The sequence below is a fragment of the Somniosus microcephalus genome, unplaced genomic scaffold (assembly GCF_052327205.1).
Source record: "Somniosus microcephalus isolate GS21.2 unplaced genomic scaffold, FLI_Smic_1.0 unresolved_chr1, whole genome shotgun sequence".
In the NCBI taxonomy this organism is placed as follows: Eukaryota; Metazoa; Chordata; class Chondrichthyes; order Squaliformes; family Somniosidae; genus Somniosus; species Somniosus microcephalus.
Window position 1 is genome coordinate 87,281,890 of NW_028225179.1, and position 17,152 is coordinate 87,299,041.

General features: G+C 44.0%; 1 pseudogene; it reads left to right on the plus strand.

Annotated features, from left to right (window-relative positions):
• Positions 1 to 13,513, plus strand: part of LOC147095563 (zinc-binding protein A33-like) — a 90,494-nt pseudogene extending 76,981 nt beyond the window's left edge.
• The last annotated feature ends 3,639 nt before the right edge of the window (positions 13,514 to 17,152 follow it).

Consider the following 17,152-nt stretch of genomic DNA (forward strand, 5'->3'; position numbering starts at 1 on the left):
GTCTGTAATATCTGGTCACTGTACATACTGGAACCTGGGAATATATCTAACTGTACACTGTACCCTGTCTGTAATATCTGTTCACTGTACACACTGGAGTCTGGGAATATACCTACCTGTACACTGTACCCAGTCTGTAATATCTGTTCACTGTACTCACTGGAGTCTGGGAATATATCTAACTGTACACTGTGCCCAGTCTGTAATATCTGTTCACTGTACACACTGGAGTCTGGGAATATATCTAACTGTACACTGTACGCAGTCTGTAATATCTGTTCACTGTACATACTGGAGTCTGGGAATATATCTAACTGTACACTGTCCCAGTCTGTAATATCTGTTCATTGTACATACTGGAGTCTGGGAATATATCTAACTGTACATTGTACCCAGTGTATAATATCTGTTCACTGTACACACTGGAGTCTGGGAATATATCTAACTGTACACTGTACCCAGTCTGTAATATCTGTTCACTGTACATACTGGAGTCTGGGAACATATCTAACTGTACACTGTACCCGGTCTGTAATATCTGGTCACTGTACATACTGGAGTCTGGGAATATATCTAACTGTACACTGTACCCAGTCTGTAATATCTGTTCACTGTACACACTGGAGTCTGGGAATATATCTAACTGTACACTGTACCCAGTCTGTAATATCTGTTCACTGTACACACTGGAGTCTGGCAATATATCTAACTACACTGTACCCAGTCTGTAATATCTGTTCACTGTACATACTGGAGTCTGGGAATATATCTAACTGTACACTGTACCCAGTCTGTAATATCTGTTCACTGTACACACTGGAGTCTGGGAATATATCTAACTGCACACTGTACCCAGTCTGTAATATCTGTTCACTGTACACACTGGAGTCTGGGAATATACCTAACTGTACACTGTACCCAGTCTGTAATATCTGTTCACTGTACTCACTGGAGTCTGGGAATATATTTAACTGTACACTGTGCCCAGTCTGTAATATCTGTTCACTGTACACACTGGAGTCTGGGAATATATCTAACTGCACACTGTACCCAGTCTGTAATATCTGTTCAGTGTACACACTGGAGTCTGGGAATATATCTAACTGTACACTGTACCCAGTCTGTAATATCTGTTCATTGGACACACTGCAGTCTGGGAATATATCTAACTGTACACTGTACCCAGTCTGTAATATCTGTTCACTGTACACACTGGAGTCTGGGAATATATCTAACTGTACACTGTACCCAGTCTGTAATATCTGTTCACTGTACATACTGGAGTCTGGGAATATATCTAACTGTACACTGTACCCAGTCTGTAATATCTGTTCACTGCACACACTGAAGTCTGGGAATATATCTAACTGTACACTGTACCCCGTCTGTAATATTTGTTCATTGTACATACTGGAGTCTGGGAATATATCTAACTGTACATTGTACCCAGTGTATAATATCTGTTCACTGTACACACTGGAGTCTGGGAATATATCTAACTGTACACTGTACCCAGTCTGTAATATCTGTTCACTGTACATACTGGAGTCTGGGAACATATCTAACTGTACACTGTACCCAGTCTGTAATATCTGTTCACTGTACACACTGGAGTCTGGGAATATATCTAACTGTACACTGTACCCGGTCTGTAATATCTGTCCACTGTACACACTGGAGTCTGGGAATATATCTAACTGTACACTGTACCCGGTCTGTAATATCTGTTCACTGTACATACTGGAGTCTGGGAATATATCTAACTGTACACTGTACCCAGTCTGTAATATCTGTTCACTGTACACACTGGATTCTGGGAATATACCTAACTGTACACTGTACCCAGTCTGTAATATCTGTTCACTGTACACACTGGAGTCTCGGAATATATCTAACTGTACACTGTACCCAGTCTGTAATATCTGTTCACTGTACACACTGGAGTCTGTGAATATATCTAACTGTACACTGTACCCAGTCTGTAATATCTGTTCACTGCACACACTGAAGTCTGGGAATATATCTAACTGTACACTGTACCCAGTCTGTAATATCTGTTCACTGTACACACTGGAGTCTGGGAATATATCTAACTGTACACTGTACCCAGTCTGTAATATCTGTTCACTGTACATACTGGAGTCTGGGAATATATCTAACTGTACACTGTACCCAGTCTGTAATATCTGTTCACTGTACACACTGGATTCTGGGAATATATCTAACTGTACACTGTACCCAGTCTGTAATATCTGTTCACTTTACACACTGGAATCTGGTAATATATCTAACTGTACACTGTACCCAGTCTGTAATATCTCTTCACTGTACACACTGGAGTCTGGGAATATTCTAACTGTACACTGTACCCAGTCTGTAATATCTGTTCACTGTACACACTGGAGTCTGGCAATATATCTAACTACACTGTACCCAGTCTGTAATATCTGTTCACTGTACATACTGGAGTCTGGGAATATATCTAACTGTACACTGTACCCAGTCTGTAATATCTGTTCACTGTACACACTGGAGTCTGGGAATATATCTAACTGTACATTGTACCCAGTGTATAATATCTGTTCACTGTACACACTGGAGTCTGGGAATATATCTAACTGTACACTGTACCCAGTCTGTAATATCTGTTCACTGCACACACTGAAGTCTGGGAATATATCTAACTGTACACTGTACCCAGTCTGTAATATCTGTTCATTGTACACACTGGAGTCTGGGAATATATCTAACTGTACATTGTACCCAGTGTATAATATCTGTTCACTGTACACACTGGAGTCTGGGAATATATCTAACTGTACACTGTACCCAGTCTGTAATATCTGTTCACTGTACACACTGGAGTCTGGGAATATATCTAACTGTACACTGTACCCAGTCTGTAATATCTGTTCACTGTACACACTGGAGTCTGGGAATATATCTAACTGTACACTGTACCCAGTCTGTAATATCTGTTCACTGCACACACTGAAGTCTGGGAATATACCTAACTGTACACTGTACCCAGTCTGTAATATCTGTTCACTGTACACACTGGAGTCTGGGAATATATCTAACTGTACACTGTACCCAGTCTGTAATATCTGTTCACTGTACATACTGGAGTCTGGGAATATATCTAACTGTACACTGTACCCAGTCTGTAATATCTTTTCACTGTACACACTGGAGTCTGGGAATATATCTAACTGTACACTGTACCCAGTCTGTAATATCTGTTCACTGTACACACTGGAGTCTGGGAATATATCTAACTGTACACTGTACCCAGTCTGTAATATCTGTTCACTGTACACACTGGAGTCTGTGAATATATCTAACTGTACAATGTACCCAGTCTGTAATATCTGTTCACTGTACACACTGGAGTCTGGCAATATATCTAACTACACTGTACCCAGTCTGTAATATCTGGTCACTGTACATACTGGAACCTGGGAATATATCTAACTGTACACTGTACCCTGTCTGTAATATCTGTTCACTGTACACACTGGAGTCTGGGAATATACCTACCTGTACACTGTACCCAGTCTGTAATATCTGTTCACTGTACTCACTGGAGTCTGGGAATATATCTAACTGTACACTGTGCCCAGTCTGTAATATCTGTTCACTGTACACACTGGAGTCTGGGAATATATCTAACTGTACACTGTACGCAGTCTGTAATATCTGTTCACTGTACATACTGGAGTCTGGGAATATATCTAACTGTACACTGTCCCAGTCTGTAATATCTGTTCATTGTACATACTGGAGTCTGGGAATATATCTAACTGTACATTGTACCCAGTGTATAATATCTGTTCACTGTACACACTGGAGTCTGGGAATATATCTAACTGTACACTGTACCCAGTCTGTAATATCTGTTCACTGTACATACTGGAGTCTGGGAACATATCTAACTGTACACTGTACCCAGTCTGTAATATCTGTTCACTGTACACACTGGAGTCTGGGAATATATCTAACTGTACACTGTACCCGGTCTGTAATATCTGGTCACTGTACATACTGGAGTCTGGGAATATATCTAACTGTACACTGTACCCAGTCTGTAATATCTGTTCACTGTACACACTGGAGTCTGGGAATATATCTAACTGTACACTGTACCCAGTCTGTAATATCTGTTCACTGTACACACTGGAGTCTGGCAATATATCTAACTACACTGTACCCAGTCTGTAATATCTGTTCACTGTACATACTGGAGTCTGGGAATATATCTAACTGTACACTGTACCCAGTCTGTAATATCTGTTCACTGTACACACTGGAGTCTGGGAATATATCTAGCTGCACACTGTACCCAGTCTGTAATATCTGTTCACTGTACACACTGGAGTCTGGGAATATACCTAACTGTACACTGTACCCAGTCTGTAATATCTGTTCACTGTACTCACTGGAGTCTGGGAATATATTTAACTGTACACTGTGCCCAGTCTGTAATATCTGTTCACTGTACACACTGGAGTCTGGGAATATATCTAAATGCACACTGTACCCAGTCTGTAATATCTGTTCAGTGTACACACTGGAGTCTGGGAATATATCTAACTGTACACTGTACCCAGTCTGTAATATCTGTTCATTGGACACACTGGAGTCTGGGAATATATCTAACTGTACACTGTACCCAGTCTGTAATATCTGTTCACTGTACACACTGGAGTCTGGGAATATATCTAACTGTACACTGTACCCAGTCTGTAATATCTGTTCACTGTACATACTGGAGTCTGGGAATATATCTAACTGTACACTGTACCCAGTCTGTAATATCTGTTCACTGCACACACTGAAGTCTGGGAATATATCTAACTGTACACTGTACCCCGTCTGTAATATTTGTTCATTGTACATACTGGAGTCTGGGAATATATCTAACTGTACATTGTACCCAGTGTATAATATCTGTTCACTGTACACACTGGAGTCTGGGAATATATCTAACTGTACACTGTACCCAGTCTGTAATATCTGTTCACTGTACATACTGGAGTCTGGGAACATATCTAACTGTACACTGTACCCAGTCTGTAATATCTGTTCACTGTACACACTGGAGTCTGGGAATATATCTAACTGTACACTGTACCCGGTCTGTAATATCTGTCCACTGTACACACTGGAGTCTGGGAATATATCTAACTGTACACTGTACCCGGTCTGTAATATCTGTTCACTGTACATACTGGAGTCTGGGAATATATCTAACTGTACACTGTACCCAGTCTGTAATATCTGTTCACTGTACACACTGGATTCTGGGAATATACCTAACTGTACACTGTACCCAGTCTGTAATATCTGTTCACTGTACACACTGGAGTCTCGGAATATATCTAACTGTACACTGTACCCAGTCTGTAATATCTGTTCACTGTACACACTGGAGTCTGTGAATATATCTAACTGTACACTGTACCCAGTCTGTAATATCTGTTCACTGCACACACTGAAGTCTGGGAATATATCTAACTGTACACTGTACCCAGTCTGTAATATCTGTTCACTGTACACACTGGAGTCTGGGAATATATCTAACTGTACACTGTACCCAGTCTGTAATATCTGTTCACTGTACATACTGGAGTCTGGGAATATATCTAACTGTACACTGTACCCAGTCTGTAATATCTGTTCACTGTACACACTGGATTCTGGGAATATATCTAACTGTACACTGTACCCAGTCTGTAATATCTGTTCACTTTATACACTGGAATCTGGTAATATATCTAACTGTACACTGTACCCAGTCTGTAATATCTCTTCACTGTACACACTGGAGTCTGGGAATATTCTAACTGTACACTGTACCCAGTCTGTAATATCTGTTCACTGTACACACTGGAGTCTGGCAATATATCTAACTACACTGTACCCAGTCTGTAATATCTGTTCACTGTACATACTGGAGTCTGGGAATATATCTAACTGTACACTGTACCCAGTCTGTAATATCTGTTCACTGTACACACTGGAGTCTGGGAATATATCTAACTGTACATTGTACCCAGTGTATAATATCTGTTCACTGTACACACTGGAGTCTGGGAATATATCTAACTGTACACTGTACCCAGTATGTAATATCTGTTCACTGTACATACTGGAGTCTGGGAACATATTTAACTGTACACTGTACCCAGTCTGTAATATCTGTTCACTGCACACACTGAAGTCTGGGAATATACCTAACTGTACACTGTACCCAGTCTGTAATATCTGTTCACTGTACACACTGGAGTCTGGGAATATACCTAACTGTACACTGTACCCAGTCTGTAATATCTGTTCACTGTACACACTGGAGTCTGGGAATATATCTAACTGTACACTGTACCCAGTCTGTAATATCTGTTCACTGTACAGACTGGAGTCTGGGAATATATCTAACTGTACACTGTACCCAGTCTGTAATATCTGTTCACTGTACACACTGGTGTCTGGGAATATATCTAACTGTACACTGTACACAGTCTGTAATATCTGTTCACTGTACACACTGGAGTCTGGGAATATATCTAACTGTACACTGTACCCAGTCTGTAATATCTGGTCACTGTACACACTGGAGTCTGGGAATATATCTAACTGTACACTGTACCCAGTCTGTAATATCTGTTCACTGTACATACTGGAGTCTGGGAATATATCTAACTGTACTCTGTACCCAGTCTGTAATATCTGTTCACTGCACACACTGAAGTCTGGGAATATATGTAACTGTACACTGCACCCTGTCTGTAATATCTGTTCACTGTACACACTGGAATCTGGGAATATATCTAACTGTACACTGTACCCAGTCTGTAATATCTGTTCACTGTACATACTGGAGTCTGGGAATATATCTAACTGCACACTGTACCCCATCTGTAATACCTGTTCACTGTACACACTGGTGTCTGGGAATATATCTAACCGTACACTGTACGCAGTGTGTAATATCTGTTCACTGTACGTACTGGAGTCTGGGAATGTATCTAAGTGTACACTGTCCCAGTCTGTAATATCTGTTCATTGTACATACTGGAGTCTGGGAATATATCTAACTGTACATTGTACCCAGTGTATAATATCTGTTCACTGTACACACTGGAGTCTGGGAATATATCTAACTGTACACTGTACCCAGTCTGTAATATCTGTTCACTGTACATACTGGAGTCTGGGAACATATCGAACTGTACACTGTACCCAGTCTGTAATATCTGTTCACTGTACACACTCGAGTCTGGGAATATATCTAACTGTACACTGTACCCAGTCTGTAATATCTGTTCACTGTACACACTGGAGTCCGGGAATATATCTAACTGTACACTGTACCCAGTCTTTAATATCTGTTCACTGCACACACTGAAGTCTGGGAATATACCTAACTGTACACTGTACCCAGTCTGTAATATCTGTTCACTGTACACACTGGAGTCTGGGAATATATCTAACTGTACACTGTACCCAGTCTGTAATATCTGTTCACTGTACATACTGGAGTCTGGGAATATATCTAACTGTACACTGTACCCAGTCTGTAATATCTGTTCACTGTACACACTGGAGTCTGGGAATATATCTAACTGTACACTGTACCCAGTCTGTAATATCTGTTCACTGTACACACTGGAGTCTGGGAATATATCTAACTGTACACTGTACCCAGTCTGTAATATCTGTTCACTGTACACACTGGAGTCTGGGAATATATATAACTGTTCACTGTACCCAGTCTGTAATATCTGTTCACTGCACACACTGGAGTCTGGCAATATATCGAACTACACTGTACCCAGTCTGTAATATCTGTTCACTGTACACACTGGAGTCTGGGAATATATCTAACTGTACACTGTACCCAGTCTGCAATATCTGTTCACTCTACACACTGGAGTCTGGGAATATACCTAACTGTACATTGTACACAGTCTGTAATATCTGTTCACTGTACTCACTGGAGTCTGGGAATATATCTAACTGTACACTGTGCCCAGTCTGTAATATCTGTTCACTGTACACACTGGAGTCTGGGAATATATCTAACTGTACACTGTACCCAGTCTGTAATATCTGTTCACTGTACATACTGGAGTCTGGGAATATATCTAACTGCACACTGTACCCCGTCTGTAATATCTGTTCACTGTACACACTGGTGTCTGGGAATATATCTAACTGCCCACTGTACGCAGTGTGTAATATCTGTTCACTGTACGTACTGGAGTCTGGGAATATATCTAACTGTACACTGTCCCAGTCTGTAATATCTGTTCATTGTACATACTGGAGTCTGGGAATATATCTAACTGTACATTGTACCCAGTGTATAATATCTGTTCACTGTACACACTGGAGTCTGGGAATATATCTAACTGTACACTGTACCCAGTCTGTAATATCTGTTCACTGTACATACTGGAGTCTGGGAACATATCTAACTGTACACTGTACCCAGTCTGTAATATCTGTTCACTGTACACACTGGAGTCTGGGAATATATCTAACTGTACACTGTACCCGGTCTGTAATATCTGTCCACTGTACACACTGGAGTCTGGGAATATATCTAACTGTACACTGTACCCGGTCTGTAATATGTGTTCACTGTACATACTGGAGTCTGGGAATATATCTAACTGTACACTGTACCCAGTCTGTAATATCTGTTCACTGTACACACTGGAGTCTGGGAATATACCTAACTGTACACTGTACCCAGTCTGTAATATCTGTTCACTGTACTCACTGGAGTCTGGGAATATATTTAACTGTACACTGTGACCAGTCTGTAATATCTGTTCACTGTACACACTGGAGTCTGGGAATATATCTAACTGCACACTGTACCCAGTCTGTAATATCTGTTCAGTGTACACACTGGAGTCTGGGAATATATCTAACTGTACACTGTACCCAGTCTGTAATATCTGTTCACTGGACACACTGGAGTCTGGGAATATATCTAACTGTACACTGTACCCAGTCTGTAATATCTGTTCACTGTACACACTGGAGTCTGGGAATATATCTAACTGTACACTGTCCCCAGTCTGTAATATCTGTTCACTGTACATACTGGAGTCTGGGAATATATCTAACTGTACACTGTACCCAGTCTGTAATATCTGTTCACTGCACACACTGAAGTCTGGGAATATATCTAACTGTACACTGTACCCCGTCTGTAATATCTGTTCATTGTACATACTGGAGTCTGGGAATATATCTAACTGTACATTGTACCCAGTGTATAATATCTGTTCACTGTACACACTGGAGTCTGGGAATATATCTAACTGTACACTGTACCCAGTCTGTAATATCTGTTCACTGTACATACTGGAGTTCGGGAACTTATCTAACTGTACACTGTACCCAGTCTGTAATATCTGTTCACTGTACACACTGGAGTCTGGGAATATATCTAACTGTACACTGTACCCGGTCTGTAATATCTGTCCACTGTACACACTGGAGTCTGGGAATATATCTAACTGTACACTGTACCCGGTCTGTAATATCTGTTCACTGTACATACTGGAGTCTGGGAATATATCTAACTGTACACTGTACCCAGTCTGTAATATCTGTTCACTGTACACACTGGATTCTGGGAATATACCTAACTGTACACTCTACCCAGTCTGTAATATCTGTTCACTGTACACACTGGAGTCTCGGAATATATCTAACTGCACACTGTACCCAGTCTGTAATATCTGTTCACTGTACACACTGGAGTCTGGGAATATATCTAACTGTACACTGTACCCAGTCTGTAATATCTGTTCACTGCACACACTGAAGTCTGGGAATATATCTAACTGTACACTGTACCCAGTCTGTAATATCTGTTCACTGTACACACTGGAGTCTGGGAATATATCTAACTGTACACTGTACCCATTCTGTAATATCTGTTCACTGTACATACTGGAGTCTGGGAATATATCTAACTGTACACTGTACCCAGTCTGTAATATCTGTTCACTGTACACACTGGAGTCTGGGAATATATCTAACTGTACACTGTACCCAGTCTGTAATATCTGTTCACTGTACACACTGGAATCTGGGAATATATCTAACTGTACACTGTACCCAGTCTGTAATATCTGTTCACTGTACATACTGGAGTCTGGGAATATATCTAACTGTACACTGTACCCAGTTTGTAATATCTGTTCACTGTACACACTGGAGTCTGGGAATATATCTAACTGCACACTGTACCCAGTCTGTAATATCTGTTCACTGTACACACTGGAGTCTGGGAATATACCTAACTGTACACTGTACCCAGTCTGTAATATCTGTTCACTGTACTCACTGGAGTCTGGGAATATATTTAACTGTACACTGTGCCCAGTCTGTAATATCTGTTCACTGTACACACTGGAGTCTGGGAATATATCTAACTGCACACTGTACCCAGTCTGTAATATCTGTTCACTGGACACACTGGAGTCTGGGAATATATCTAACTGTACACTGTACCCAGTCTGTAAAATCTGTTCACTGTACACACTGGAGTCTGGGAATATATCTAACTGTACACTGTACCCAGTCTGTAATATCTGTTCACTGTACATACTGGAGTCTGGGAATATATCTAACTGTACACTGTACCCAGTCTGTAATATCTGTTCACTGCACACACTGAAGTCTGGGAATATATCTAACTGTACACTGTCCCCAGTCTGTAATATCTGTTCACTGTACACCCTGGAATCTGGGAATATATCTAACTGTACACTGTACCCAGTCTGTAATATCTGTTCACTGTACATACTGGAGTCTGGGAATATATCTAACTGCACACTGTACCCCGTCTGTAATATCTGTTCACTGTACACACTGGTGTCTGGGAATATATCTAACTGTACACTGTACGCAGTGTGTAATATCTGTTCACTGTACGTACTGGAGTCTGGGAATATATCTAACTGTACACTGTCCCAGTCTGTAATATCTGTTCATTGTACATACTGGAGTCTGGGAATATATCTAACTGTACATTGTACCCAGTGTATAATATCTGTTCACTGTACACACTGGAGTCTGGGAATATATCTAACTGTACACTGTACCCAGTCTGTAATATCTGTTCACTGTACATACTGCAGTCTGGGATCATATCTAACTGTACACTGTACCCAGTCTGTAATATCTGTTCACTGTACACACTGGAGTCTGGGAATATATCTAACTGTACACTGTACCCGGTCTGTAATATCTGTCCACTGTACACACTGGAGTCTGGGAATATATCTAACTGTACACTGTACCCGGTCTGTAATATCTGTTCACTGTACATACTGGAGTCTGGGAATATATCTAACTGTACACTCTACCCAGTCTGTAATATCTGTTCACTGTACACACTGGAGTCTGGGAATATACCTAACTGTACACTGTACCCAGTCTGTAATATCTGTTCACTGTACACACTGGAGTCTGGGAATATATCTAACTGTACACTGTACCCAGTCTGTAATATCTGTTCACTGTACACGCTGGAGTCTGGGAATATATCTAACTGTACACTGTACCCAGTCTGTAATATCTGTTCAGTGTACACACTGGAGTCTGGGAATATATCTAACTGTACACTGTACCCAGTCTGTAATGTCTGTTCACTGTACACACTGGAGTCTGGGAATATATCTAACTGTACACTGTACCCAGTCTGTAATATCTGTTAACTGTACACACTGGAGTCTGGGAATATATCTAACTGTACACTGTACCCAGTCTATAATATCTGTTCACTGTACATACTGGAGTCTGGGAATATATCTAACTGTACACTGTACCCCGTCTGCAATATCTGTTCACTGTACACACTGGAGTCTGGGAATATATCTAACTGTACACTGTACCCCGTCTGTAATATCTTTTCACTGTACACACTGGAGTCTGGGAATATATCTAACTGTACACTGTACCCAGTCTGTAATATCTGTTCACTGTACACACTGGAGTCTGGGAATATATCTAACTGTACACTGTACCCAGTCTGTAATATCTGTTCACTGTACATACTGGAGTCTGGGAATATATCTAACTGTACACTGTACCCAGTCTGTAATATCTGTTCACTGTACACACTGGAGTCTGGGAATATATCTAACTGTACACTGTACCCAGTCTGTAATATCTGTTCACTGTACACACTGGAGTCTGGGAATATATCTAACTGTACACTGTACCCAGTCTGTAATATCTGTTCACTGTACATACTGGAGTCTGGGAATATATCTAACTGTACACTGTACCCAGTCTGTAATATCTGTTCACTGTACACACTGGAGTCTGGGAATATATCCAGCTGTACACTGTACCCAGTCTGTAATATCTGTTCACTGTACATACTGGAGTCTGGGAATATATCTAACTGTACACTGTACCCAGTCTGTAATATCTGTTCACTGTACATACTGGAGTCTGGGAATATATCTAACTGTACACCGTACCCAGTCTGTAATATCTGTTCACAGTACATACTGGAGTCTGGGAATATATCTAACTGTACACTGTACCCAGTCTGTAATATCTGTTCACTGTACATACTGGAGTCTGGGAATATATCTAACTGTACACTGTACCCAGTCTGTAATATCTTTTCACTGTACACACTCTAACTGTACACTGTGCCCAGTCTGTAATATCTGTTCACTGTACACACTGGAGTCTGGGAATATATCTAACAGTACACTGTACCCAGTCTGTAATATCTGTTCACTGTACATACTGGAGTCTGGGAATATATCTAACTGTACACTGTACCCAGTCTGCAGTATTTATTGATACAGAAATTATCGACTGGTGCCAAGTCTAGTTCTACAGACATCAGATATTAACCTGTGTCTGTCCATCTTCCTGTCTAAAATATTTAACATGATGTCATTTTTACTTTCCCCCAGTCCCAGCCTCACTGACCCTGGACCCAAACACAGCGCATCGTGGACTCATCCTGTCTGAGGACCGGACCAGTGTGAGACACAGTAACAGAGAATTACAGCTTCCTGATAACCCGGAGAGATTCGATGGTGCTGGCTGTGTCCTGGGGTCACAGGGTTTCACATCAGGGAAACACTACTGGGAGGTGGAGGTCGGGGACAAGACTAAGTGGGCATTGAGTGTGGCCAGAGAGTCAGCCAATAGGAAGGGTAAGATATACCTGGGGCCTGAAGATGGATACTGGGCTGTGTGGCTGAGAAATGGGAATGAATATAAAGCTGTTGAACGCCGGTCTGTCCCATTGACCTTGAGTGTGAAGCCCAGGACCATCGGAGTTTACCTGGACTACGAGGGAGGACAGGTGACCTTTTGCAATGCTGATATGATGTCCAGTCTCTACACTTTCACTGACACATTCACTGAGAAACTCTTTCCTTATTTCTATCCTGGATGTTGCGATGAGGGTAAAAATGCTGCTCCTCTTAAACTGCGCCATTTCGAACCGTAGGTTCTGTGGTAAACCACTGTTGTATCTATGCATGCCTCAGCATGCCTCTGCTGGCTCCGCCCCTGGCTCCACCCACAGGCCCAGGTATAAAGGTGACTGCTCTGCAGCCCCCCTGCCTTCTTGGAACCCAGTCAACCACGAGAGGCATGCTAATAAAAGCCTTTTAGTTACTCTCCTAACTCTCCGTCTTTTATGAGTAATTGATAGCGCATCAATTTTATTAGCAAAAACAAAATGTTGGCACCAAACGCTGAGCAGCAGGCGCTGCAGCAAACGACGGCACCAAACGCTGAGCAGCAGGCGCTGCTGCATGCCCTCAGACCAACATGCCTGGACCTAGACCCTCAAGAGGCGGGTTCGTCTACCAAGTTCGCACAATGGCTGCGTTGCTTCGAAGCTTACCTGGAAGCCTCAGCCGTGACACTAGATGGAAACAAACTAAAAATCCTGGTCTCCAAGGTGGGCCACCAAGTCTACACGCTCATCCAGGACGCGACTACCTACACGGCGGCTAGCGATCTGCTAAAAGGACAATACACACGCCCGGTAAATACGGTTTATGCCAGACACCTCCTGAGATCCCGCAAACAGCAGTCCGGGGAATCGGTGGAGGCATTCCTACGGGCACTACAGATATTCGGCCGAGCCTGCGATTGTAAAGAGGTATCGGCCGCGACACACGCGGAGGGACTTATCCGAGATGCCTTCGTTGCGGGCCTCAAATCCGACTACTCCCGGCAGAGACTGCTGGAGAAGGGCGAAATCGACCTGAAGAAGGCAGTGTCCCTCGCGCTCTCGCTAGACGCGGCCCACCGGAATATGGACGCATTCTCCCCTAACCGCTCCGCACCGTGGACGCCGCAACCTTGGGTCATGGGACCGCCACCCCCGGCACCAACTGCTGCAGTGATGTCCAAGGGCCCGAAATGTTACTTTTGTGGCCAGGCAAAACACCCCAGAGCACGCTGCCCGGCGAAAAACGCTACCTGCTCTGGCTGCGGGAAGAAAGGACACTACGTCACGGTGGTATAGTGGTTAGCACTGTTGCCTCACAGCGCCAGGGACCCGGGTTCGAATCCGGCCTCAGGTGACTGTCTGTGTGGAGTTTGCACATTCTCCCCGTGTTTGCGTGGGTTTTCTCCGGGTGCTCCGGTTTCCTCCCACAGTCCAAAAATGTGCAGGTTAGGTTGATTGGCTATGATAAATTGACCCTTAGTGTTAGGGGGATTAAATATGTGGGGTTACGGGGATCGGGTGGGATATGTGTCGGTGCAGGCTCGATGGGCCGAAATGGCCTCTATCTGCACTGTGGGGTTTCTGTGATTCTGTGATACGTCAGCGCCTGCAAAGGTAAAACCGCTAACGCCAGCAGCGCCGCGTGTGAACCGTGGGGGCAGCCATCTTGTCCGCCATCTTGGACGCCTCCAACTCCAATCGCGGGTGACCCGGACTCAACCACCGCCTCGTCTGATGACCACAGCGACTCGCTCGACCATACGCTGCCCTCCGTGACGCTGGACCAATCTCTCCCTCACCAACTGTCCAGGTCCATGATGGACATTACGGTAAATGGCCGCGCCACTACCTGCCTTTTCGACAGCGGGAGCACGGAGAGCTTTATCCACCCCGACACGGTGCGCAGTTACTCTCTCCCGGTCCTGCCAATGCGCCATCGGATCTCTATGGCTTCCAAATCCCATTCAGCAGACGTCGGTGGCTACTGTGTAGTGACCCTTTCAGTAAGGGGCACAGAATACAAAAATGTTAAACTTCTTGTCCTGCCCCATCTCTGCGCTGCCGTTCTACTGGGGTTGGATTTTCAGTGCCACCTTAAAAGTGTCACATTAGCGTACGGCGGACCCCTCCCCCCACTCACAGTCTGCAGCCAGCAGCTTTTAAATCGCCCGCCGCGCATCATTTGCAGCCTCTCCACCCTTAAAGTCCCCCCCCTCCTTGTTCGCTAACCTCACCCGCGACTGTAAGCCCATCGCTACCAAAAGCAGGCGGTACAGTGCCGGGGATAGGAGCTTCATTAAATCCGAAGTAGCAAGACTCCTGAAGGAAGGGATTATTGAGGGTAGCACTAGCCCATGGCGAGCACAAGTGGTGGTAGTGAAGACTGGCGAAAAACAGCGCCTAGTTATTGACTACAGCCAGACGATCAATCGCTACACCCAGTTAGATGCATACCCACTCCCCCGCATATCTGACATGGTCAATCAGATAGCACAATACCGGGTGTTCTCGACGATTGATCTGAAGTCGGCATACCACCAGCTCCCCATCAGGGCTGAGGACCGCCAGTACACAGCTTTTGAAGCTGACGGTCGTCTCTACCACTTCCTCCGAGTCCCCTTCGGCGTCACCAACGGGGTTTCGGTCTTGCAAAGGGAGATGGACCGAATGGTTGACCAGAATGCGCTGCAGGCCACCTTCCCCTATCTAGACAACGTCACCATCTGCGGCCACGACCAGCAGGACCATGATGTTAACCTAGAGAAATTCCTCCGTACGGCCCAGCGGCTGAATCTAACATACAACAAGGACAAATGTATGTTTCGCACTACGCGCCTCGCCATTCTTGGCTGCGTAGTGGAGAACGGAGTCATCGGCCCCGACCCCGACAGAATGCGCCCCCTTATGGAGCTCCCCCTCCCCCACTGCCAAAAAGCACTGAAGAGATGCCTAGGGTTTTTCTTTTACTACGCTTAGTGGGTGCCCAACTATGCGGACAAAGCCAGACCCCTCATCAAGTCCACCTCCTTCCCCCTGACAGCAGAGGCATGTGCAGCCTTCACTCTCATAAAAAAAGATATTGCGAAGGCCACAATGCACGCAGTGGATGAGTCCATCCCTTTCCAAGTGGAGAGCGATGCATCCGACTTCGCCCTAGCTGCAACCCTTAACCAGGCGGGGAGACCCGTGGCCTTTTTCTCAAGGACCCTCCAGGGCCCCGAGATTCGACACTCCTCTGTCGAAAAGGAGGCCCAGGCCATTGTGAAAGCGGTGCGACATTGGAGGCATTACCTGGCCGGAAAACGATTTACTCAGCTCACTGACCAGCGTTCAGTAGCTTTTATGTTTAATAGTAATCAGAGGGGCAAAATCAAGAACGACAAGATCTTGAGGTGGAGAATTGAACTCTCCACCTACAATTACGATATCTTGTACCAGCCCGGGAAACTCAATGAGCCCCCAGATGCCCTATCACGTGGTACATGCGCCAACGCGCAAGTCGATAGACTGCAGACCCTCCACAATGACCTCTGCCACCCGGGGGTCACCAGGTTCTTCCATTTCATCAAATCCCGTAACCTGCCCTACTCCATCGAGGAGGTCAGGACCATGACCAGGAACTGCCAAATCTGTGCCGAGTGCAAACCGCATTTTTATAGGCCAGACAGAGCAAGCCTGATCAAGGCCACTCGCCCCTTCGAGCGCCTGAGCGTCGATTTTAAAGGGCCCCTCCCCTCCTCTGACCGCAACGTGTACTTCCTCAACATAATTGATGAGTACTCCCGTTTCCCGTTTGCCATCCCGTGCCCTGACATGACCAGTACCACGGTCATTAAATGTCTGAATGACCTTTTCGCCTTGTTCGGCTTCCCTAGCTATATCCATAGCGACCGGGGCTCATCC